The sequence below is a fragment of the Pipistrellus hanaki genome (genome assembly GCF_964339955.1).
Source record: "Pipistrellus hanaki genome assembly, chromosome: 13".
NCBI classification, from domain to species: domain Eukaryota; kingdom Metazoa; phylum Chordata; class Mammalia; order Chiroptera; family Vespertilionidae; genus Pipistrellus; species Pipistrellus hanaki.
The window spans coordinates 27,687,819-27,713,787 of NC_140515.1; the positions used below are offsets into that span (position 1 = coordinate 27,687,819).

At 45.6% G+C, this 25,969-nt stretch overlaps 1 protein-coding gene across 12 annotated transcripts in view; it reads right to left on the bottom strand.

Annotated features, from left to right (window-relative positions):
• ATP2B2 (ATPase plasma membrane Ca2+ transporting 2) overlaps window positions 1-25,969 on the bottom strand; it is a 464,830-nt gene that overhangs the window by 369,336 nt on the left and 69,525 nt on the right. For 10 of the 12 annotated variants that reach the window (XM_084901915.1, XM_084901909.1, XM_084901906.1 and 7 more), the window contains exon 1: window positions 1,781-1,933. The exons of the other annotated variants lie outside the window; for them this stretch is intronic. The gene's annotated coding sequence lies outside the window, so the exon portion shown is untranslated. Of the gene's footprint in view, window positions 1-1,780; window positions 1,934-25,969 lie in introns of those variants that run through there. 12 annotated transcript variants of the gene reach the window in all.

A 25,969-nucleotide genomic window follows, 5' to 3' on the forward strand; every position in this document is an offset into this window, starting at 1 on the left:
AGAGAAGGCATAAACCAAGGTTTGATGAATGAATAAATGGATGAGACCCCCATCCCCCCAACCCACACCATCTCCTCTGCTGCCAATAGTGTCTCTGGGGGAAGAAATGACATCTCACAGGGATAGGAGAAGAGTGGGTCAGATGGATGAGGTGAGAATGATGCTCCTTCCATGGAACTGCATGGGGCGGGGGTCTTTTCCTGGAGCCACAGCAGAGCCTTGTCTTCATTTCCCAAATAGAAATTAGAGATTGGTTTCCCCATTGAAGCAGCAGGAAGCCACAGCTTAAGTTAGCCTGACCAGTGGGCCAGCAGGCTCTTGAGTCTGCTGGAACCCTTGCCTCCACCCCTCCATATACTCGTAGAGCACAGGTGCGCAGGGTTCCAACAGGCACTGCCTGCCTCCCAGCAGCCCACAGAGCCACAGGGGTGAACCCACATAAATCTAGAAGCCAGAAGCAGAAGGAAAAGGATGGGAAAGATTTATTTCCCTTCCAGGCCCAGAAAGGAAATTCACATGTTGTAGCCAAAAATTTTTGGACGCAGACCATGCACTAGGCATGAATGGTAAGAACTTAGAGAACATTAACTCAGCTATCAGAACATTAATTCAACTCTCTGAGGTAGCTACCCTCATTTTACACATGGAGAAAGTGAATTGGAAAGGGGAAATGACTCGTCAGAGGTCACAGAGATAGTAAGAGACAGAGTGTCCTCAGAGCCATATCCCCAGGTGTAGGAACCAAACAGAAGCCTTCTCCATCACTCCCAATCCATTATAATGAGAAAGCCCAGTTCTTGCTCCTTTCGGGCTGGCTGTGTGACCTTGAGTCTGGCGAACTCTCTCTGAGCCTCATTTCCCTTTTCCAAGGCTAATGATGTTCTAGGAGGCCAGGGCACCCCCAAAGGCCAGGGCATCCCTTCCTCCTGAGACCACAGGAGGCTTCAGGGTGACCAAGCCCCGGGTGAGTCCAGATGTCCAGGAACATATCAAATCCATCATGGGGCCTGGGGCTGGATACCAGCCTGAGCCCACTTTCTGAAGGAGCCTTTAAAGCAGAGCTGAAAATTTAAGCTGCGGATCTGAGAGCCCAAGGGAGTGTGGGGCTTCAGAGCTTTGTGCCACTAGGTGAGGGACTCCCCTAAGAGCAACCCTCCCCCACCCGCATTGTGATTAGAGAAGAGCTATGGGCAGGGTGAAGGGCTTAAGGAAAAGACCAAGCTGAAGATGTGGAGAGCACCGGGTAGAGGGTACACCAGCGCACATTTGGGACTCAGGGAAGACACCTTTGGAGAGAGAAGCCCCCAACCCAGGGTCACAGTCCACAGCACTAGTCATGTTCCTGACCTGCATGAATCAGGGCCTGGAAAAAGGGGGGTAGGGGGCGCAATACTGGGGAGAGACCAGGCAGAGAAGTCAAGCCGACTGGGAAGGAGAAAATTAGGAGGGCTCTAGCACCCTGGATGCCCCCCAGTTCAGGGCTGCTCGGAGCCGGAAAGTTTGCGCGCTGAAGGCGCGCTGAGCGTCCCCTCCCGGCGTTTACAGGCGCCGGGTCCGCAGGCGCCCACCCCGGCCCGCGTCATCCGCCGCCTGGTGCCCGCTCAAGGTCACTGCTGACAAGACGCCTGCCTGCCTGCGCGGGGCAAGGGGGACCCAGGACGCGCACCGGCGAAGGCTGGGGCTCTGGCCCTCAGGGATTCCCGGGGCTGAGAACCTAGGGAAAGGAAGCCGGGGGAGAGGGGAGGAGGCCCAGAGTTCGGACCTGACGCCCCTGCCTCACCTGCGCCGGCTCCGCGAGCGAGATGCTGCCGCTGCCGCCGCCACTGGTGCGCGCCCGGCCCGGCCCGGCCCCGCTGCGGCTGCGATTCTCCGCCGCGGCTGCCTGCGCTCGCCTCTCCGTGGCCCCTCCGCCGCCCGCCTGCCTTCCTCCCTCCTCCGCCGCCTCTGCCGCCGCTGCACTGCGCTCCGCCCGCCTCCCTCCCCTCCCCGCTCACTCCTCCCCGCTCCCTCCTCCCTGCGCACTACCCCTTTGCCCTTCCCAAACTCTGCATGGAGAGCGTCCTACAGGACTGGAGTGCGTTGTCCAGCCCGATCCCTCCACCAACGTACTTGCGGAGCTGCAGGCAGAGGGGAGGGGTCTCTGGCCTCTCCTGGGTTTCTTCTCCAGGAACCTCTATGGGAACCTGCCTCTTATCCCACTCCAACCCCCTTCCCCCAATCAGCCCTGCCCTTGGAAACACCTCTCCCCACCTTTCCCCCTGGTTCAGGGTGCCCCAGCCCCATCCACCCAACACAACTGGAACCCGTGTGGCTAAGGTCACACAGTATGGGGTGAATTGAGGTGTGGAGCCGGGATATGGGAAGACATAGCTTTGGTGGAATGACACTGAGAAAGGATGGGGGTAGGGCAGGGGTACCTGTTGGCTCCTGGCTTCTGGCCTCTAACCTGGCTTACAGCCTAGGGCCTGGAGGAGCCCAGGACAGAGTCTCAGCCTGAGAAGAAAAGCAAAAAGCCCAGGTACACACGTAAGCACCTCCCCAAAGCAGGTCTCCCCTCCTTGGCACAGGCCCCAGGTCGCTGAAAAGCCTTGCTCCACCAGGAAGCCGGGCCATCTGACTCCCAGCGCCTTGGTCTGCTCCATGCTATCAATTAATCATGCCTGCTTTATTTATTTATTGGCTTTATAAAAAGCCAAATGCACTGCTCTGCTGGCAGGAGGAGAAGAAGAAGGGCCTCCATGGAGGTGGGGGGGGGGGGGCAGGAGGGGTTGACGATGGGAATCCCCCACCCCAGGCCTTGGTTTTGTGAATGAGGAGCCTGGGGGAACGCTGGGCTCTGGGTGTCTGGATCACCTGCCTCCTGGAAATGACTGGGATCTTGCCAGTATTCATGAAGCCAAAATTCATCATGGCCTGTGCTCTGCAGCCCTGGGATGGGGCAGAGGATATTCACTCTTGGGGGCTTATGCTTAGAAAAAAGCCTGGAGGTCAGTGATCAGAAGGACATCCAACAGGTGTGAGAGGAAGTATCTCCAGGCTCTTCTTGGCTCAGAGCACTCCATTCTCACTGCTCCACACCTGGCTTGGCAGGTGACTCTGCAACTCCTGCTGTGGCCCTGTCCTCTCTCCTAGGTGCCCAGAGGACATCTCTCCATGGATGCTCCACCCACCCACATGTCTTCCCACCTTCCCCATCCCAGCTAATGACACTGCAGTGCCTCCAGATGGCCAGCTCCAGGCACTCCCATCACCAAGTCCTTACTGATGTCCCCTCTGGCCCACAGTCCCCTGCCCTCTGTTGAAGGGCTCTTTCCAGGCATCTAACACCTCTCTTCTGAATTCTCACAGTGTCATCCTCTCTACTTCATCCCACTGTCACACTAGCCTTCATAAAGCCAGAAGCATATCATGTCCCCCCCTGCTCTAAAACCTTTCATAGCTCCCTACTGCCCCCAGAAGTACTATAGTTTCAGGGCCTTTCATGCTCTTGCCCCTTTCCTATCTTAGTTCACAATGCCTCTTTTGGATATACATTTATCACTCTACCATGTTTGTCTCTCATCTGTTCCTTGGATGAAAATTCTTTTCTCCCTCTCTCAATCAGTCTCAGCCCAGTCATGGTGCCAAGGTTTAGCTTTAGTTACTACCATGTTTCCCCAAAAATAAGGCAGTGTCTTATATTAATTTTTTCTCCCAAAGTTGCGCTAGATCTTATTTTCAGGGGATGTCTTATCTTTCCATGTGCTAGGTCTTATTTTCGGAGGATGTCTTATTTTCGGGGAAACACGGTATTTCTTTTATGAAACCTTCAGAAACCAGCAGGCAAGTTGAAAAGGCAAAAAGAATGTGTGTGAAAAGTTGTAAAACATGAGACAACTCAGTGCAAAAATGAATGACACACAAAAGTCACAGTGACAAAACTCATCAGCTATGTGACCTTAGACATGCCTTTGGTCTCTCTCAGCCTATCAGTTCATCTGGTAAAAGGGTGAAAAATTCCATAGCCTCCTTGAGGATAAGCACTCAACAAATAGCTCTAGTTACTCTTGAGCACCTACTGTGTGCTAAGATTCTAGGACTTGCAAAGATGATCTGGTAAGGACTGCAAACTCAAATGCCTATAAGTACCTGGCAATACTGAGGAGGGCTGGTCTAACTGATGGCTTTCTTCTCTGGAATCTACCAATAAGAAAAAGCAATAATGTATGTGAGGTGACAAATAGCAGCTGACACTGGCTCGGTTGGGAAGGTGATAAGGAGCGGTGGGGACTATGACATTGACCCTGTTATAGCCACTACTTAGGTCCACTTTAATGTGGCCAAGAAGGGATAACAGCCTAGCTTGCCAGTGTCCGTCCTTCCTTCCTTCCTTCCTTCCTTCCTTCTTTCCTTCCTTCCTTCCTTCCTTCCTTCCTTTTTCAAGAGAAGCCTGACATCTAAAATTTTATGTGAATATTCCTGATCTTTAAATGTTATCAACTAATTTTTTAAAATTTAGAGCTCTGAGAGGACCAAACAATATAGCTCTGGTAGATCTCTGGCCAGCAGGTTGGCAGCTTATGACCTTTGGGTTAGAAGGAGAAAATCAATGTTATCTATTTACACACAGGCACACACACACCCCCTTCTCTCTCTGGCAGAATGTGGTCAGAAACACAAAGGATCATGGGAATGAAGTGGAAGTAGTACTTCAGTGTACTGACAGAAGTGTGTGTGTGTGTGTGTGTGTGTGTGTGTGTGTGTGTGTGGTGTGTGGATGTGACGGGGTGGGGGGGTGGGGAGGTGGAACCAGCTGAGGCATTGGGATCAAAACCAGAGTGGAAGGCCTACTGCTACACATGGGAACTTAGACAAGCTACTTCTCCACCATGAGTCTCAGTTTCCGCATCTGATAATGGGAAGGGGAGGGTGAGGAATTACTCAGATGTGGCCAAGTTTATGTGAGGTGATGGGGGTGTGAAGTGAGGACACTGATCATTCAGAAGCACACCTGGGAGTGAGGGAGCTGGAACCACCTGGACACCCAGGAGAAGTCCCACTCCACTAAAAACAGGACCCTCATGAACTTGAAGACTTCTTAAAAGATGTAACTGGCAGCAAATTATGAGGGGAAACAGCCTCTTTCCTCTGGGGGAAGAGAAAGAACATATTAGGAAGTGACTGGCGTTTGGCCAGCTAGTGAGCATGTCATCTCTGAGTTCATAAGAAGAGAAAGAAGCATGGGTCCCTGCTGGTCTGTTAGAGGGGCAGGGGTCCGAAATGGCCAACAGCAAAACTGGGAATGATAGTGTCAGCTCAGGACCTGTGAAAGTCCCTCAAAAGTATTTTTGATGGGATGGGAATAAAGCTGACTTTACTTTCCAATTCTCTACAATGACCATGTTTTACTATTTAGTCACAGTCAAAGTCATTAAATGCATACACTCAAAATGATCATCCTACATCGAAATCAATCAATGAGCAAGGTGTTCATCAGATGGAAGCCACCTTGAAAACAATATTCCTAAACTATTGTATATTACCTCAGACCTGGAGAACATGTTAGCAGAATCTGTAAAGAGATTCCTGAGGCTGACTCATCTCCAGAGATGGAATCTCCAAAGAGAGGAGGTTGGAAATGTGTATTTGACACCTACTCCACCCATCCCCATCCAATGATCTAGAAAGTTGGGATGACTCTGAGCTGAGCAGGGAATAAAGGAAAGAACAAGCCAGATGCCTTCCAGTGAGGGACTCTCAATGCAGCCAGGAAAACCCAACTCTCCCAAAACAAGGCAGCCAGACACACAAGACCAAAAGTGCAACCAGTGGAGACTTAACGGGGATGTTTCCTGAGGGGAGGATGCAGGCAGAGAGCAGAACAGTCTACCTATATATACTAGTATATTTCAGGCCCCGTTAGACTCTTACACAATAACAAATCTACCATGCTTAACTTGTGCAGTTTTAAAATTTAAATGAGAAGGAAAAACACCAAGTGCTGAGGCAACACAGGGGAGGAACAATTAATCCTCTCTAGACAGTGAGTGAGGAAGACTTCAGAGGTGGAATTTTAGCTTCGTTTTGAAGCAAGTGTACAAATAATAGGTAAAATAGCTAAACTCTATAAGTGTTGATGACTTGTCTTAGTATTTTTAAAAAATATTTTAATTGATCTCTAGAGAGAAAGGAACAGAGAGGAGAGAGGAGAGAGGAGAGAGGAGAGAGGAGAGAGGGAGAGAGGGAGAGAGGGAGAGAGAGAGATGTGAGAGTGGAATATTCATCAGCTGCCTCCTACACGCCGAGATTGAGCCCACAACCCACACATGTGCCCTGACAGTGAATTGAACCAGCAACCTTTTGGTGCACAGGACATTGCCCAACCAACTGAGCCACATCAGCCAGGGCTATTCTTAGTATTTTAAATATGCTGATTTCATCCTCCCAACATTTCTATAAGGCAGGTGTTTGTTAGCAGATGCTACTGATGCCTCCCTGCCCTCTACCTGGCAGGTACACCCGGCTTCTGACTCTGTGGGTATGGCTTCTCCCACCTGCCCCTCTCTGCAGATATTGTCTTTGGTTGGTGGGAACCCCTAGGTAGCAATAACCTCTATGGAGCAACTCATCCTCCAGCTCTCCCTGGGATCAGGCTGAGGGTGGACTTCTTCAGAAACCATATCTTTCTTGAGTTCCTTCTCCCTCTTTCCCCTATAGATTTCTCCAGAGAGTACTCCCTCAATTAAATTCCATGAACCAGAATGCCCATTTCAGGCTCTATTTCTGGGGAATCAGACCTCAGGTCATTTTGTGGTTGAGCAAATGAAGGCATGAACAGCGAAGACACTGATGGAGAGAGGAACAGCAAGCCAGCTACTGTTTCTCCATCCCTAGGAAGATGCCTCAAGAGGAGGAGGAAGCAGGAGCAAGGGCATTTCAGGGAAAGACAACAGAGATGGGGAATGAGAAGCAGAGGTGAGGGATCTGATGTGGCTGGAGTATGGGTGTGTGAAGTGCGACATGGAATGAGAGGCAAGAAGGAAGATGACCATAGATGGTCTTGGGTCCCAGGCAGAGAATTCACCCATTCATTTATTTGACATGTGTGTACCTATAGCGAGCCAGGCCTTAGCACGGTGTGAAGGATTTGAAGATGAGTGTGTACAAATTCTTTTCCTTTGAAAGGGCTGGTGGGATAGGAAGACTCCATTGCAGAGTCTTCAGGACAGAGTAGACAACAAAGGCAGGGCAACGTGTCCTTGTTGTCTTACTGACAACAACCTCAGGTTTGCACAGACCTAGATGCTAAGAAGCAAAAGTGGCAATTTTCGCTGGGTTCTGTAATAAGAGTAGGTAGGCACAGAGCCCCTCCTTGAAATAAAAGGAGGGAAGATAGAAATAAGGAAAATGTGTTCAGCTCCATTTCTCCATGAAAGATTATGATTCTTGGGCTGAACATCCACCAACATGGTGAGGAGAAACAAAACAGATGCTTCCATGGGCTGTGTTTATCTAGATGAAATTCATCCTGGACCAAGAGCCTGTTCTGTCCTGTGGTTCTGCAGATGCAATCCTTCAGCTTCAGATGGGGGGTCGCCGTCTCACTTGGAAGCAAGTGTTTGATGGAAAATGCTGCGGATTCAAATTGACTGTGGATTTAATATATGCCAGGGTGGCTGCTGTAAAAAACGAATGCAGTTGGAGGCAGGAAACCCTGACACACCAGGAACTGTGGAGAATGCAGGGGAGAGAGTGGATGGTTTCCAGGCCCTGCCTATGGACTAAGATATATTCTGTGAAACTAGGGAGGGTAGAATAGGGCCACCCAGAGATCATACTGTAGCCCTGACAAGGATGCCTTCCCATAGAGGGAGGCTGAATCCCTTCACTGAGATAGAAGGGGCACCAAGTAATCTCTGGGGCTTCCTCCAGCTTGGACCTAAAGGGATCTAAACCGGACCTTGAAGTATATCAGGACCCCAACTAGTGAGAGGAAGAGTGTGTGGGTTGGGAGAACAGCAGAGCTGAGGGAGAGAGGAGGAATGACTTTTTGCCTATAAATATGTGGCTTTAAAATGTCATCTTAGGAGAAAATACAGCAACCTTTGGATGGTGTGATTCTGAATGGCATCTGAAAAAGGTACTGGCTAGTGCCTCACTACTTGCCCTCGGCAAAAACATGCCACAGTTTGCCTGAGAATTTCTGTCTGACTTGGAAGCCTCCCAGAGCAAACCAGACCTGCTGGAGAGGTATTGCCCTGGGAGCAGCCCTCAACAAGCAACTGGTAGTGTGCAAGCTCTCCAGCCCCACATCCCTCAGGCAGAACTCCGAACCTGCTTGTCTACACCAGCTCCCAGATGACTCTGTGGGAATCAGCTCTGGTTGTCATAGATAATCATTAAGCACACTATTCTAGGTTCTACAGACAGAGAAGGGACCAAAGACTAAATTTCTGAGCTCTCAAAGTTTATATTAGTGAGGAAATCAGATTCTAAATAAACATATATCAGGCAGTGATAGAAAGTCAAGCAAAATAAATAAATAAATAAATAAATAAATAAATAAATAAATAAATCTGCCTGGCTATTTCACTTAGCATAATACTCTCCATCTCCATCCATGTTGTTGAAAATGGTAAAAATTCCTTTTTTTACCACAGTATTCCATTGTGTAGATGTACCACAATTTTTTAATCCACTCATCTGCTGATGGGCATTTCGGCTGTTTCCAAATCTTAGCTATGGTGAATTGTGCTGCTATGATCATAGGGGTGCAAATATCCTTTCTGATTCGTGTTTCTAGTTTCTTGGGATATATCCCTAGAAGTGGGATCACTGGGTCAAATGGGAGTTCCATTTTTAGATTTTTTTGAGGAAACTCCATACGGTTCTCCACAATGGCTGTACTAGTCTGCCTAATCAATGGGCACAGACAACTGGGGGGTGGGGGCATGAGTAGGGGGTGGAGGGTAATGGGAGAATAAGGACACATATGTAATACCTTAATCAATAAAGACATAAACAAATAAAACTAAAAAAATGAATCTGGATAGAGAATGACTGAGTTTATTTTAATGTTAGTAATTAAATGAGATAATTCAAACCAAGTGTTAAGTGTATTGCATGGCACACAATAAACATTTAATAAATATTTGCTAATAAAATCTTGCAACCATCCTCATCATCACTTTCTCCCCACCTAACCCTGCCATTTGCTTATTGATTCAGTTGTGAAATATATATTTGTCCGTCCTCAATGCCACTCCCTCTGCTTGGTGCTGGGGATACTTTGATGAGCAAAACAAACATTATCTTGACTTTTCTGAACTCATAGTGTGGTGGTGGTGGTGAACAACAAATAAAAACAAATATTGTTATCTATGTGCATCCTGAAATAAGTCCTTGGAAGGGGAAATTGTGAGCACTCTGAAGGATGGAATGCAAGTAGGTTTGTACAGTCACAAAGGCTCCTCTGATGAGGGGTGCTTGGACTGAAGACTAAAGCAGAGTTACTAATGTGCAGAAGTAAAAAAAAATATTCAGGAAAGAGAGATGAGCATGAGCAAAGGTCCTGCAGTGGATAAGGAGCTAGAAGAGAGGAAGATTCAGAAAGAAGTGTGGTTAGAGCAGGGAGAGCAAGGGAGGTTGTGGGCAGGAAGAGGTAGGTAGGGACCATATCATGCCAGGTCATTTTACCATTTGTTGAACACCAATCAAAATGCCAGTCTCCATTTTAAGCACTTTTAAAGTATTACCTCCTTAAGCCTCAAGCAACTTTTTGAGGTGAGTGCCTTTACTGTACATTTTGTACTCAAAGAATCTGAGGCCCAGAGAAGCAAAATGACTTGCCAAAGTCACCTGGTCAGTGGCGAAGCCAGCATTTGACTCCAGATCTCTCTGATTCCAGTGCAAAACTAGAATAGTAAACTCTATCTTTTATCTTAAAAGCTGCATGAAACAATGATTCAAGATATTTATGTTGGGGGAAACTGGGTTTCTAAAGGTATCCAGGACTTTTCTACTATTTCTTGCAATTGCATGCCAATCTACAATTATTTCAAAAATAAAGAGTTTAAATAATTAACAAAAAGTAATAAGGAGCCCTTGAGAATTACTAAGCAAGAAGATGATCTGATCAGAATGGTATTTTGTAAAGATCTCAAGCAATGAGGAGAAACTGAGATGATGCAGACAAGAGATGGTGCTGGCTTGGATCCCCCATGCAGCAGTGGAGGTGATGGAAAATATAGGGAATAAGGAAATGTTTGGGAAATTTATGGTAACTAGCCATGGGAGGGACAGGGAGAGGACAGTAAGGCTGATGAAAGGCCAAAGAACCACGTCCCAATTCTCAGCCCTGTGTCTGGATTCCTGGGAATCTGGAGTATTGTCACGTCCCTGCAGTCAGTGATGTCATGGACAAAATGAGAGGATGAAGTGGCCTAGACAGGTTTAAGGTCCACGTTAGCTTGAGAAAATGTCACACTGCGCTACCAGCTGCATCAGAAATCCAGAAAGACCACACAGTGCATACCCCATCATATTCAATGCTCTACTGGTCTTATTTTTCTGTGTCCATGCAGGCTCCTTGCTGAAAATGCATGTCTGAGACAGATAGAAGCACCTGGCCCAGGGTCTGCTATGAGGATAGTCTTCAGAACTGTTTGTTAAATGCTGGTCAGCCCCTAAAAGTGGCCTGATGTGTAAGAAGAGCTGATAGTCAGGAACTGGCCCAGACTTGTAAAAATATCTCTAGGGTCAACAGAAAAAGTTTTTTTCCATTGCAGAGTCTTCAGGGCAGAGTAGACAAAAAGGCAGGGCAAAGTGTCCTTGTTGTCTTACTGACAAAGGAAAGAATAATAAGACTCCAGCGCCACTCTCTCTGCAAAAGGAAGGAACCTCCCAGTGGACATGAAACAGTGAGGTCAATGGGCCTTGAAGTCCAGGAGAGGAGAGGGGAGGCCAGTCCCTGAGGATTCTTGAGCATCCAGGGTCTAAAGTGGAGCACTCAGTCCTGAAAATGCCCACGTTCTCTGCAGAGCTACAGGCTGGGTCCTGAGACATCTGGAAAGACTCTGGGAGAAATGCCAGAAGGTTGGAGGCAGGGAAGCTATATCTTCATTTTCAAACGCAGAAACATGTGAGACCTGGGAATCCAGAGCCCTGTGTGCTTGAAGGTTAACACTGTGACGAGCGAGATGAATGTGATGCTGGTGGCCTGCCCTGTGCCAGGCCCCACCCCAAGCACTTTGGGGTCACAGTCATAAACAGCAAGGCCCTGTTTTAAAGGAGCTTTCAGTAGGTTGGGGGTCAGAGACATACTGTGCATTCAGAGCAGAGGGGGAAGCTGGTTTTATTTGTTTAAGGATATCTTGGAAAGTATCATAGGGGAGGTGGATTTAAATCATATTTATACCATAAAACTTAACCATTAAACCAGTTTGGTACTGGCACATAAAGAGATAGGCATACAAATGGAACAGATTAGTCCAGAAATAAGCTCAAATCTGTACAGGAGGTTAGTACGTGATAAAGGTTGGTATGTGATAATGGCAATATCTCACATCAGTGGGGGAAGAAATGCACTTACTAATAAATGAGGTTGAGATGAATGGGTAGTCCTTTGGAAAAAGAGATGGTTGGTTGGATCCATACACCACACCATACACTCAGTGGATTAAGTAGATAAAATTCTGATTTAGTAGCAAAAACATAAATTCTTAAAGTATCAAAATAAAACTGATACATTTTAAATTTCTATGTGGGAAAACAAAAACATGAGTAAAATTACAAGAGGCAAATGACAAATTGGGAAAAAGGTGTATCTTATATCACAGACAGGGTAATTGCTGCAATATACCAAGAGCTTCTAGAAATCAAGATAAAAAAGACCATAAAGAGCAACATAATAAATATGGGCTAAGGACATGAACAGGCAGTTTCCCCCAAAATAAATCCAAAAGGCTCTTAAATATATGAAAAAGCTGCTTTGCCCCACTCTTAAGATAAATGTAATTTAAAAGTAAATTGATAATTCACTCAAAAGTCTGTCAGTGAATCTTGGGGAATAGGTACTCTCAATATAATTCTATGACGGGAGATTTGCAATAATTGTCAAAAATAACAAATGCATCTATTCTCTGGCCCAGCAATCCCATTTGTAGAAAGTTGTTCTACAAATACAGAAGCCCACACATGCAACATTATTCCTGTAGCATTGTCCAGAACAACAAAGGCTGGAATGACCCCAAATGTCTATGACCCCAAATGGTAAGTCAGATGGAACATTTACACAATGGAATACTCTGCAGCTGTATAAAGAATGAGGAAGCTCTGTATACGGTGATTGGGAAACAGCTCCAGGCTATATTGTGAAATTTTTTTAAAAAGCAGTTGCAAAACAGTTTGTATCAGCATATGCAGCATTCTATCTTTTAAAACATTTTTTAAATTTTTTTGAAAATTTTCAAATTTTATTGAGATATAATTTGTCTTCCATAAGGTTCAACTGTGACAATTCAATGGCTTTTTGTATATCTACAGAGTTGTGCAACCATCACTGTAATCTAATTTTATAACATTTTCAACATCCCCAAAAGAAGCCTTAGTACTCTACCTTTTGCATAAGAAGGGGGTGACAAGAAAATAGACACACATATACATATATACATATACTATATATATATACTCACACACAAAGACATGTCCACACACATACAACACATACTTGCATAAACTCTAGAAAGGTACATGAGAAACACTAACACAAGTATGATTGGGAATCACAGAGTTGTGTGATGTAGTTGGAGCTGAGAGTGCAAGGGAAGGGCTGGTGAGAAATGAACTGGGACAAGCCAAATGGGACCAGATTGTTTAAGGCTTTAAATACCAGGCTAGCAAGTTTGGATTTTATCTCATAAAGTCTGGCATTGTCCAACAGAACTTTCAGTGATGAGGCAACTATTCTATATTTGTGCTGCTCAATATGGCACCACACGTGACTGTTGAGCACTTGAGATGTGGCTCACGTGACCAAGGAAGTGCATTTTAAATTTTATTTAATTTTAATAACTTAGATCTAAGTAGCACCTGTGGTTAGTGGCTACTGTATTGAACAGCACAGCACAGATTCTGGGAAGTATTGGAAAGTTTTACAGGTGGGGAGTGATGCAGCTTGATTTCAGTTTGAAGGAGTTTGTGAAGGATGGAGACAGCAGAGCAGTACTATCACAAGATCATACAGAGAGTGGGGACCCTGACCCAGAGGAGGGGCCCAAGGCTGGATAGGAAGAGATGTATTGGAGAAACTTGTAGAAGGGGAAGTAGATAAAATGATGGATAATGAAGGTGAGGGAAGTGAGAGGAGGACTCTATAGTTCTAGCTGGAGTAGCAAAAGGGTGGTGGGAACATGAATGGAGGGCCCCAGGGTCGGGGGGAGGCGGGGAGCAGGCATGGGTGGGGCCACTAATAAGCTCACAGTGGGTCTCACAGCCTCAGAACAACCGAGGGCATTTACATTTAGAACATAACCTCAGAGCAGAGGAGGCCGCCAAGGTCTGGCCGCTGCCCACCTCTCCCGGCTCATCTTCTCCCACTTTCCCAGCTTCAGCTAGCACCACTCACGCTGGCCTCCCCTCTAACCCAACACACCAAACTCCCTCCCACCTCAGGGCTTTTGCAGAATAGCATGGCATGCCATCAAAGTAAGAACTGAACTTCCTCAGAAAGAACCCCCACGGATGAGAGACCAATGTAAGCACCCTATCTGCCAGTGAAAAGTGGCGGCGGAAGAGAGAACCAGGCCCTGATACCAAACTGCCCGGTGTTCAATGCCTGGCTGTGCCTCTGACCAGCTGTGCGAGCCTGAATCTTTGTTTTCTCTTTTGAAAAATACCTGTTTTCATTGTTAGGAGGTGAGATAATGAATATAAAAGACTAGGACTACAGTAAATGTTTTCTATCAGAAAATCCTATGACTTGTGAGACCTTAGCCCTCAAATTATACAAAAAATGTAGTAGAGGCCTGTGGGGCAGGGTGAATATATTCTGCCTAGAAATGACATGTCACAGTCGGAGATGATGATGATAATAATAAAATAACAACAACAATACCAATGGCAATTTTATAGTATTTATGTGCTATACTGTTTTAAGCGATTTGCTTTTATCAGCTCATTTATTCTTCACAATAGCCAAATGAGATAGATTCTATTTCACAGATGAGGAAACTGAGACAGAGAGAGGTTGAGAAACTTGCCCAACACCACAGCCTGTAAGCAACTAGCCTAACGATGCTCTCAGCCACGACTTTCTCCTAGTCCTCAGGAAATATACCCATCATGTAGAAGGCCCACCTCCACCCCTGAGACAAAGAACTGGATCCTAAAGGGGTTTTGATTCAGTCATTCTGTTTGACTCTATGTTTATCCAGGTGAGAACAGGGGTACCAGGCAGGTGACTGGAGCAGAAACATGGGATAGATTCAGAAGTATCCAAGATTCCAGGCTTCAGAGTAGGAAGGCCTGGTTGGTGGGCAAGCTACCTCCCTTCTGAGCCTCAGTTTCCACATCTGTAGGAAAGGGGATATTATGCTCACCTTGCAGGACAGTAAAAATACTAAGCATGCTTCATATAGGCCAAGTTCCTATGGCAGGATGGTGCGGTGTGTGGAGACAGGAGAAGGAGTTGGGGAGGAATTTGGAATGGGGCCAGAGCCCAAGCACAAGCACAGAGTCCCTCACCTCTGTGTCTACCCGGGACTAAGCCAGAGGCTGAGGCCCCACCCTCCTTGGGAATGGGGTGGGGGGAGAGAAACCTCATTAGGAGGAGAAATGCAAAATTTGCCAATGCCCTGATTATGACTACATAAAATTATGTATACATGCGGAGGAGATGAAAAAGATAGAGAATGAAAACACTTTTGTTTTATTTTTTCCTTTAATGCCATTTTAGCATTTGAAGGAAAGTAAATCAGAAGAGAATGAATTGTGATAGCCTCTGTCCTCTGGGCTTCCTTTTGTACTTTCTGCCCAATATGGGCATCTTCCTTCAGACTGTGGAATGCAGCACTGCTTCCTCAACATGAGAATTGCCAGGACCAAATCCTGTATTTCTACCAATTTGCATGAGGAAATCTGAAGGTAACAGGGAGTCGTGGATGGGCTTAAGTAGCTGTCACTTGGTCAAGGTTTGCTGAGAGCAAATGAAGACCTGTTAACAATACTGAACCCTCTTATTAAAGGTAGTTTGTTGAATACTAAAGCTGTCTCTTTTTTTTTTTTTCTCTTTCTCTCTCTTTTCTTTTGTTTTTCTTCCTACTGTTTATATTTATTATCCCCTCTGGGATTCCAATAGACCAAAAAATAAGTTGACAAGGAAAAAAGAACTCTGAATAATGAGTTCTCTGTAGGGTAAGGAAATGTTCATTTAAAAAAAAATGACCTAAAAGCATGATGAGACAGTCCTCATTTCTCAAAGATGAGGCAAAATCTAAATGACTCTCTTGAGTGTCCAAGGGACTTTTGTGAGAGGCAGTCAATAAATTGAGTCACATTTATAAGGCATCTCCTGTCTTCACCTCTCTTTACAAAAGTAGCTGTTTTTCTAAGTTCAGTGCTGGCAGCACATGTATTTCTTTGGCTACATCTGACTTTTACATCCTTTCTCCCTGCCCATGTTCCCACATATTCTCAGCCTCATCCCCCTGCCCCCCTCTTCTTTGTCTTGAAGCCCCTTGACCATTTGTGCTCATAGAACATCCAGACCACAGTGGAGAAGGCACTGGAGTTGGAGTTAAAAAGCAAGCGATGGTTGAATGATGGTTTTGCTACTTGGTAGATGTGAACTTGGATAAATGGTTGACTACATTCAGCTTCAGTTTCCTCATCCATTACATGGAGTTATTAATTCCTGCCTCTCTGCAGTGTTGGGAGGAAGGCTTGAAGGGAAAGCTGGAAAAGCCCCTCATGCAGTACCTGGCACACACAGCTACTCAGTAAGTCAGGTTGGGCTTATCCAGGGCCTTCTCCTGGTCAAGCCTTAGTTCTATGGCATAGTAAGTAGGGTGCTCCAGATAGTCCAGGGGCTCCCCTGCATTTGCTAGCTCCCCTAGACATTGTCTTGGGGCTGCATGAATATTCTGGCTGATGGATTGTGAGCCAAGGGGATGTGTGCATTACTAGGCTGACACAGATAAGAGCTGATGCACTCCTCCTTTTCCCTCTGTGCCATGGAGATTTTGGGGCAACAAATGCAGATATGGGTCCAGGAAGACCTTGAGTCACTGGATGGAGAAGAGACTTTGCATGAACAAGAAATACACCTTTTTAATATCAAGCCCCTGAGATTTCAAAAGTCTGTCTGTTCCATTAATTCTTAGTAAATCAAGTGACAAACATTTATTGAGCAGTTATATATACCAATGTCTACAATTATGTCTCTATCTATCTACCTACCTACCTACCTACCTACCTAGCTACCTATCAATCATCTATACAAGGATTGCACCAGGTGCTTAGGATACAGCAGTGATCAAGCTGTGTACAGCACAACTGTGTGCACTGAGGTGGTAGATGAAGCAGGGTCAAACTTGCCCTGGAAAAATCCTACTGTTACAGTGGTTTAGGTCTAGTCAAGTGTGAAAAACAGTGAACCAGACTAAAAGGAGAAACAAAAGGCAAGTGTGTGCACAGGGGTCTAGTTGTTCCAAGATTTTGAGGTGATGACTACAGCAAATTTTACTCAAAGAAGAACATATAGATCTCACCATGCAAATTTTACTCAAGACACAATCTACAAACATACCCAGAAGCTTCATGCCTGCCAGGTGCTTGCTTCTTAGTTTCCATGTGAGAGTGATGTCTCCATTTTACAAGTTAGGAAGCCAATACCCAGAGAAGTCATACAACCAGTTGAAGAGAATGTTAAGACCAAGTCCATGTCTCTTATTCCTAACTTAGGCTTCTTTCCAGTTAACCAGGAAGGAAACAAAACCTCACACCCACCTGAATAGAGGAGACCAGTCCTGCCCCCAACACTGTAGCATCCTGTTTACACAAAGGAGCACCCAACCCTAAATTTAGCAAAGAGAGCTGCATCTCTGCCTCGCCTCATGTTCCAAAGTGCTGAGGATGTTCCAAGCATCCTGGAGGCACTGAGATGTAAGGTACTATTTGCAGCCTGAATACATTAATCATTTAAAGGCTCAGATCCAGTTTGGAGAATGGCTGGGTGTCCACTCATCCATCCTCACAAAGCACTCCCCAGATCAATGTTTGCCTCCAAGTCAAAATCAGAAACATAGCCGGCCCTACCAGGCAGGCCATTACTGGGAGAAGATAAAGTGAAAGGATTTGGAGATCTCAGATTCTGGATAGAGGGCTAGCTTGCTTTGATAATTCCTGATAATAGTATGCTGTATGCACCAAGCATTCAGAGTATACAACACACCTTCACACACATTATCTTACAAAATCCTTCCAGCAACCCTGTGGGAGAGGAGTCACACCAGCTCCATGTGCAAATGAGGTTCAGAGTGACTCATACAGACACACAGCTAGTCAGTGGTGCAGTCACAGCAAATGGAGTTAGTGCTCCCTTGGCTGCTCTTCCTGCAGAACTATGCTCCTATTATCTTCAGGTTGGCCATAGAAGGGTTCAACATGGCTCTCTCTGCACCTGCCTCTATTGTCCTTACTCATGATTGGGTGTGACATTGTGACATGTCCTGCACATAGGGAAGGGTTGTTGATGCACATTACATGTATTCGTGGATCAATCTATCTGCCCTTCTTCATGACATAGAACCATAAGCTATTAGGGGACATGACCCATAGGGAAGTGATCTCATTCTACCCTGCTCTTCCCAACTTCCTCCATGTGAGCCATGAAATCCCTTGGGACTGTGTTTTGAAGAGAATGGTGGGGAAAGATGGTTTGGGGGTGAAATGCAGGGGCCCTGGCCAGAGGAGCCAGTGGGCAGGTGATGGGCAAGGAGGGACACACTGGTTCCAGTATGTTGTGGAAAGATCTCTCTGGTTGCATTGCGGAGCTAGAATGGAAGATATGAGAGTGCAGAAGATGCTGTGTGAAGCTGGGACATTCAACCAGGTGGTGTGGCCTGGAGGATGGAGGGTCAACAGGCTGTAGGCAGGTGCTAGAGAAAGGACTCAGCCCAGCTAAGCAAAGATCCAGTGTTTACAGACAAGTTTAATGGCATCACTCTTGCTGGGTGCAAGACTGCTTTGCCTGGAGGTCTCAGAGAATCAATTCCCCTTGCACAGGATGCCAGCCCTGCCAGGTCACTGTCCTAGCTTCTCACTGGGTCTTTCTGATCTCCCTCTTCTTGATTCTCATTCCTCCCTTGGAGCTGGATTCACACAATATCTCCCCCAGTTCATTCATTTCAATAACATCTAGGGGCCTTTCTCTTGGGTAAATTACTGGGGGGGGGGGGGGGTAGGGGGGAGGAGGAGGAGAGGGCAGGGAGAAAAAATAAAAATAAAAATCTGAGCTATTTCACAACCAGCAAGGTGAGCCCAACCAAATGAACTCCTCTAGCCCACAAACAGATTTCAGCACTTGTATTTAATGAGGTGGTATTTTTCTGTACCACAGGTCAGGCTGCTTGGATGGAAGAAAGCCACAACGCTTTGGGCCTCATTTTCTCATCTGTAAAATGAAAGGAGTAGAGCAGTACATCACACAGATTCCTGAGTAAGCCATGCAAGGAAGGGTTTAGCTTGGAGCCCAGCACATAGTTAGGTCTCAACAAATGTAGGACATGCTAGGACCACTGTGTAGAGGTAGGCTGCATACCAAAATGCTGGCTGTTCTGCTGGTTCGTGGTGCCATTTATCACACTTTAGCCTACCTAAAAGTCATCTGAGGATACTGTGAAAATCTACAACCTACAGATTGTTAAATCTTCCTGTACCCCGCCCTCTTAGCCTGGATGGGGTCTGGGAACCTATGCTTTTGTGAACTCCTTGTGGGTTGCGTGGACCCCACAGGCCATGCTGTGAAAAGGCACAATGTAGGTCAGCAGATGTATCCTCAGTTATCCCACAGCTATCAAGTGGCCTTTGAGAACCAGATCATGCCAGGCCGTTTCCACATCCTTCTGTGATGAGGTGACAGGACAGGGAACTGAGAATGAAGGTGGCCTCTGGAATATGTTCTCCATTGAGGGGGTAAGAAGGAACAAGAGGAGACAGGACATTCAGGGCCATGCAGGTACAGGGACATTTCCTCACTTGCCTAAATGACAGGTGTGGCTCCACCTCAATGCTGCAGGCCCAATGGGACAGTCACCTCTGTTTAACTCAGCTGAGCTTTAGGTTGGTTTTGCTCACCTACTCAATCAACAAACACAACTTGTGTTCCTTCTTGGTGCCTGGACTTAAATGTGTTTGGTGTCAGGCTCTATGGCAACAAAAGCATCATGACCTTAAAGCTGTCATTTCTATAAAGCAGCTGTAAAAGGGAAAACAACTACACATATTTTAGAGAGCCGCAGTGAGGATTCAATGAGATAATGCATGTGAAGTGTTCAGCCCACGGCCCGGCCCACTGAATGCTAGACTTTTCTTACAGCATATGCTTCACCTGTGCAATCTCATCAGTACCTCCCAACCTCCAGCACTTTCTATATTCCAAGAGCAATTAACTTTTCTGCTCTCTCTTGCCAGGAACACTATTCCACCCCACAAGTTCCCTTTCCACATACATACACACTGACAAGTTAATTTGTCCTTGAGCTCTCTAATGTCACTTCTTCAGGGGAGCCTACTCTGACATTCCACCTCCCTTACTAGAGGACTCCCTGCCATGAGCTCCTATAGTGTTTCTCAGCCTTGACAATTTTGACATGTGGGGCTGCTCAATTCTTAGATGTGGGGGCTAACCTATCTATAATAATAAAAGGGCAGTATGCTAATTAGACCAGATATCCTTCTGGACGTCCTTCCAGACAAAGCTGGGGCCCAGGTGCCTGCCAACGGCCAGAGCAAAGCCTAGATCCTGGGTGCCAGAGGGAAGCCTGTGCTGGCAGCCAGGGGAAGAAAGGCCTACTCTTGCATGGTTTTTGTGCATCCAGCCTCTAATGTATTATAAAATATTTAGCAGCATTCCTGGCCCAAGGGTCACAGATGCCAGTAGCACTCCCAAGTTGTGCAACCAAAAATATCTCCAGATATTACCAAATGTCCGCTGAGGGAAGCAAAATCATCCCTTGTTGAAAATCACCGGGTTAGTACCTTGTTCCTCCATCATGAGCACACGACCTACAGGTTACTAGGCATTCAACATCTCTGTTCCCCAAGGGACTGTAAATTCCATGAAGATAGGAGCTGGGATGGCTTTATCCAGTTATAAATCCTGAGCACTGAACTCACTTCCAGACAGAAAAATACTAAAAAAATAGGTTTTGTGTGGATGGATGGATGGATAGATGGATGGAGAGAGTGTTTTTCCCAAAGCCAAACTCCTAGCAAATGGCCCAGCTAGACTTGGAACTTGATATCTGACTGTGGACCCTATTCTCTTTTTACCACACCATGTGGATCCTGGATGATACTTTCCAGATCTTGGTAATAATAGCTCATGCTCATTGAGAGGCCACTAGAAGCTGGGCTCTGAGCTGAGTGTTTTTCATGGTTTATCTTGCCTCAGCATAACTCTATGGAGTAGGTCCCATTATAATCTCCATTTACAGATAAAAGAAAATTGGTCTCAGGGAGGTTAAGTAATTTTACCAAGTCAGGTAGTCAGGGAGGACCAGTGGCAGGGGCTCTCTCTGCAGGAGATTGCTCACAGTCTGGCATCAGGGCAGACGAGGCCTACTGAAATCAGAGCCAGACTCATCTAGGTCAATTCACAACCCTGGCAGAGGGACCTAGAGTGTATGCATCAAAACTGCATAGAACACTGCATTTGGGGTAGTTTCTAATACTCCAAGAGAAAGGAAGAGACACTCAGAGTGTTCTTGATCTATGGAAAAACAAAACAAAAAAACAAACAACAACAACAACAAAAAACTACAAAATTTTTGGAGATGCAAAAGCAATTGACTTTGACATTGAGAGAGATGGAAAAGCAATTCCAAATGCAGTAATGCACCCAGGCATAGAAGAAAAAGACCCAGGGGTCACAGATGCTCACAAGCTGAGTCAACAATGTGATGTTGCTCCCATCCCTAAATGGCTCTCTCCTTCCTCCATACTTTCCTCAAGCAGCACCAAATTTTACTTTCCCCCAAAACTCACTCCTGTTTCACAAACCTTCATTGTTTTCTCTGCCTTCAGACCAAGTCCAAATTCATTCCTCCGAAAAAGCTCACCCCTTCCAATCTCTATGAACTTAATTCCTCAAACCACCATATGAACCCTGTGTTAGTCAGGTTTCTTCAGAATCAATTACACACACACACACACACACACACACACACACACTCACGCACACACAGGATATATATATATATTATACACACACACACACACACACACACACACACACACACACACTATATATATATATATATATATATATATATATATATATATATATACACATATACATATACATACACACACACACACACACACATATATGAGATTATATATATGTATAGAGATTTATTCTAGAAATTGGCTGACATGATTATGGAGGCTGAGAGTCCCACAATCTGCTATTGGCAAGCTGGAGACCAAGGAAGTTGGTGGTATAATTAGTCCAAAAGCCTGAGAAATAGGAGCAGCAATGTCCCAGGGCACGAGAAGCAGAAGTCCCAGCTCAAACTGAAAGAGACAGTTCATCCTTCCTCTACCCTTTTGTTCTATTCAGGCCCTCAAAGTATTGGATGATGCCCACTCACATTGGGAAGGGCAATCTGCTTTACTCAGTTCACAAATTCAAATGCTGGTCTATTCTGGAGTCACAGACACACATGAGTTTTACCAGGTATCTGGGCATTCCTTAGCCCAGTCAAGTTGATACATAAAATGAGCCAACACAGACCTCTTGGTACAGCCTCAAACTTGCTGTAGATCAATGGCATTTTCCAAAGAGGAACACAACAATCTCTCTCACCCACATGCTCTTCTCATAATGTGACTTCAACATTTCTCCCATTGGGAAGTGGGGTTTATGTCCCCTCCCCTTCAAACCAGGTGGGCTTTGACCAATCAAATTCAGCAGAAATGACATTATTTGACTTTGAGGCTAGGCTAGACCTGGGACTCTTTATTTATTTATTTATTTAAATATATTTTATTGATTTTTTTTCTTTTTTTTTACAGAGAGGAAGGGAGAGAGATAGAGAGCTAGAAACCTCAATGAGAGAGAAACATCGACCAGCTGCCTCTTGCACACCCCCTACCGGGTATGTGCCCGCAACCAACATACATGCCCTTGACAGGAATCGAACCTGGGACCTTTCAGTCCGCAGACAGAAGCTCTACCGCTGAGCCAAACTGGTTTCAACTAGACCTGGGTCTCTTTAGACAAACACCTGTGGAGACCTAAACCACTATGCAAGCCAGCTGACTCACCTGTGGGGAAGCCCAAGCTAGTCCACACAGATGGATCACAGGAGAGGCCCTGAGACTAGAGAGAGAGAGAAAGAGAGAAAGAGAAAGAGAGATAGAAGAGACCCTGCCAGCTAGCTCCCGATGCTTCAGCCATCCCACCCCCACCCCCTCTCAGCTCAGCCACTGACTCACTGTGACCATATGAGAAACCCAAAACCAGAGCCATCTAGCTGAGCCTTTCCTGATTTCCTGGCCCACAGAAACCACAAGAGATAATATATTAATTGTTGTTATTTTAAGTTGGGGTGAATTATTACACAGTACAGAAGTTCCCTTTATCTGCGGTTTCACTTTTCAAGGTTTCAGTTACCCATGGTCATCTATGATCTGAACATATTAAATGAAAAATTCTAGAAATAAATTATTTATATGCTTTAAATTGCATGTAGTTCTGAGCAGTGTGATGAAATCTCTCACCATCTTACTATGCCCTGCCCATGTGTGAATCATCTCTTTGTCCAGCGTATCCCCCCCCTCCCCCCACACACACACACTCACACTGCTCATTAGCCATTAGTAGTCACTTAATGGCCTGCTTCGTCATCAGATCAATTGTCTTGGTGTTGCAGTGCTTGTGTTCAAGTAACCCTTATTTTACTTAATAATGGCCCCAAAGTGCAAGAGGCAATTTGGATATGCCAAGGAGAAGAGTGAGAGAGAAAGAGAGATAGAAGAGACTCTGCCAGGGGGGGGGGGGGGGTCCCTCAGCCCAGCCTGTCCCCTCTCACAGTATGGGAACCCTTAGGGATGAGGCTTGCACTGCTGGCAGTGGCAGCAGCAGAGATGTGATAGGGTTCCCTGATTGTTGGGTCGCCTCCCATCCCTAAGGGTTCCCATACTGTGAGAGGGGGCAGGCTGGGCTGAGGGACCCCCCCCCCCCTCCAGTGCATGAATTTTCATGTACTGGGCCTCTAGTAATACAATAATTAATAAAGAATAACACAAGCCGTAAAGTGATTCTTTAAAGTGAAAAAGTGAGTACAACACAGAAAAATACCTTGAGAGAGAGATCACATCACATAACTTTTATTACAGAATTTTATAATAATTGTTCTATTTTATTATTACTTATTATTTTTAGACTCTTACTGTGCCTAATTTTTAAATTAAACTTTATCATAGGTACATATGTACAGGAATAAACAGAGCATACAGAGTAGGGGCAAAAGTAGATTTACAGTTGTTCATATGGACAATCCTATTTAATAAAGAGGGAATATGCTAATTGACCCTCATGCCATCATAAAGATGGCAGTGCTCACAGCCAATAAGGCAGAAGTATGCTAATTGAATGTCACACTCTCAAAGATGGCAGCACCCACAGCCACAAGATGGTGGCACCCAGACCCCTCACCTACCCCCACCCCCCATCCCTAGTCACCCATGGCCGGCCTGAGGTGCAGGCAAGTCTTGAATGGCAGCTTCCCAGCTACCTAAGGCTGCCTGAGGCTCAGGTAACCAGGGCTGGCTGAGGCTTGCACTGCTGGCAGTGGCAGCAGCAGAGATGTGATAGGGTTCCCTGATTGTTGGGTCGCCTCCCATCCCTAAGGGTTCCCATACTGTAAGAGGGCGCAGGCTGGGCTGAGGGACCCCCCCCCCCCCAGTGCATGAATTTTCATGTACTGGGCCTCTAGTAATACAATAATTAATAAAGAATAACACAAGAATAAACTCTGTGTTTTGCATACTCACAACTTTTGCCCCACCCTGAATATAGGGTTTAGTACTATCCATAGCTTCAGGAATCCACTGGGGGTCTTGTAACATATCCCCCATGGATACAGGGGGATGACTGTAATAGCCAGAACACTCATCATGGCCATTTTCACCTCCATAGCTTTTCTCACTCAATTCTTCCTGTCTGGTATAGTCTTTCCTTTTCTTTTTTCTTTTGGTTACTTCACTGGATTCAATCATCTTTCTTTGAAGCCCAGCTCAAGATTCCTCCCCTATACAGATGTCCCTGAATGCTTCAGTTCCTGGCCTTAGTTCCCATAGCACTCACCATCTCTACTGTTCATCTGGCACTTACCAGATGGTTCTCTTTTATAACCATCTTTTAATGTTCATTTTCCAGTCCATCTTCAAGGGGTCATGTCTATTTTCGCCATCCCCATAGCCCCATAATACTAAGTGAGATGTGAGATCCATAACTCAATGCTGCCTATGGGTGCTAAAGAGGCTGAGATACCCCATACATAGTGCTGCACAAAAGTTCCTCCATGTCCAATGACAGGACTGATGTTTGAAGGTCATAGAGAAAGCAGAGAGAATGCAAAGAAGACACTGTAGATGACTAGAGGGGGAGACCAGCAGATCCTCCTAAAAAATTGCTCACTCACCTCTATCGAGACCCCTATCTTCCTTCCCTCTGGCCAGACCACACTGTTGTCTGTGTCTATGGATTATGCATATAAGAAAAGAAAAAAATATATTTAAAAAAATAAAGAACAAGGGTCATTTGTCCCAGAGAAAAAGACTATAAAATATCCAGATGGATTTCAGCTAGTGGTGGGCTGAGCCGAGGACCACAAGGCCTTAGAGACAAATGTCCCCCATACAGATGTCCCTAGTTCTAGGTTACCTAAATAACATGGGCACTGTTAAAATATCATTGCAATGCAGCTGATTTTTATGATAAGAAAAGCTTAGGAAATACTAACAAGACAATGTGCATAAACTAAAATAAATGGTGCGAATCTTTCATTCAACCATCCATACACTCATTCATTTACCAAGCATTTATTGAGCACCTACTATGGGTAAGGCCATGTGTTAGGTGCAAGGAAATTAGTAATTAACAACACAGATCGTTTTTGCCTTCCAGGAACCAACAGTCTAATGGATAAGACTTTAATGATTTAGTGACATAGATAAATGCTAAGAAGTCAGGATTACTATAAGCACACAAACAGAAGCCTAAACAGACTGATCTTTTTCTTTTTGTCCATATAGCATCTGTAGCCATTTTTTCTCAGCACTTGACCAAAATCCTGCCAATCAAATGCTCCCACCTAGGAATTTTTCTATCTAGAACACATATGTCAAACACAAGGCCGCGGGCCAAATCCAGCCCGCCAGGCCTTGCAATGTGGCCCGCACCGCGCTGTCATCACTGCACTCTGCTGTCAGTTTATGACATTGTCAGTTTATGACTGTTCAGTAAACCATTCGGCCCGCGATTTAGGCTGGATTTTAGATTTTGCCCCCTTCTCTGATTGAGTTCGACACCCCTAATCTAGAATGAAGGACCAAAGGGGTGGGGACAGTGGGTGATTCATCCTACAGGTAAATACAAATCACCAGTCTAGTGACCAGTGATTGCCCCTTGTGTTAGTTATCTACTGCTGTGTAACAAATCACCCCCAAACCGAGCATCGTAAAAGAACAAACATTTATGATC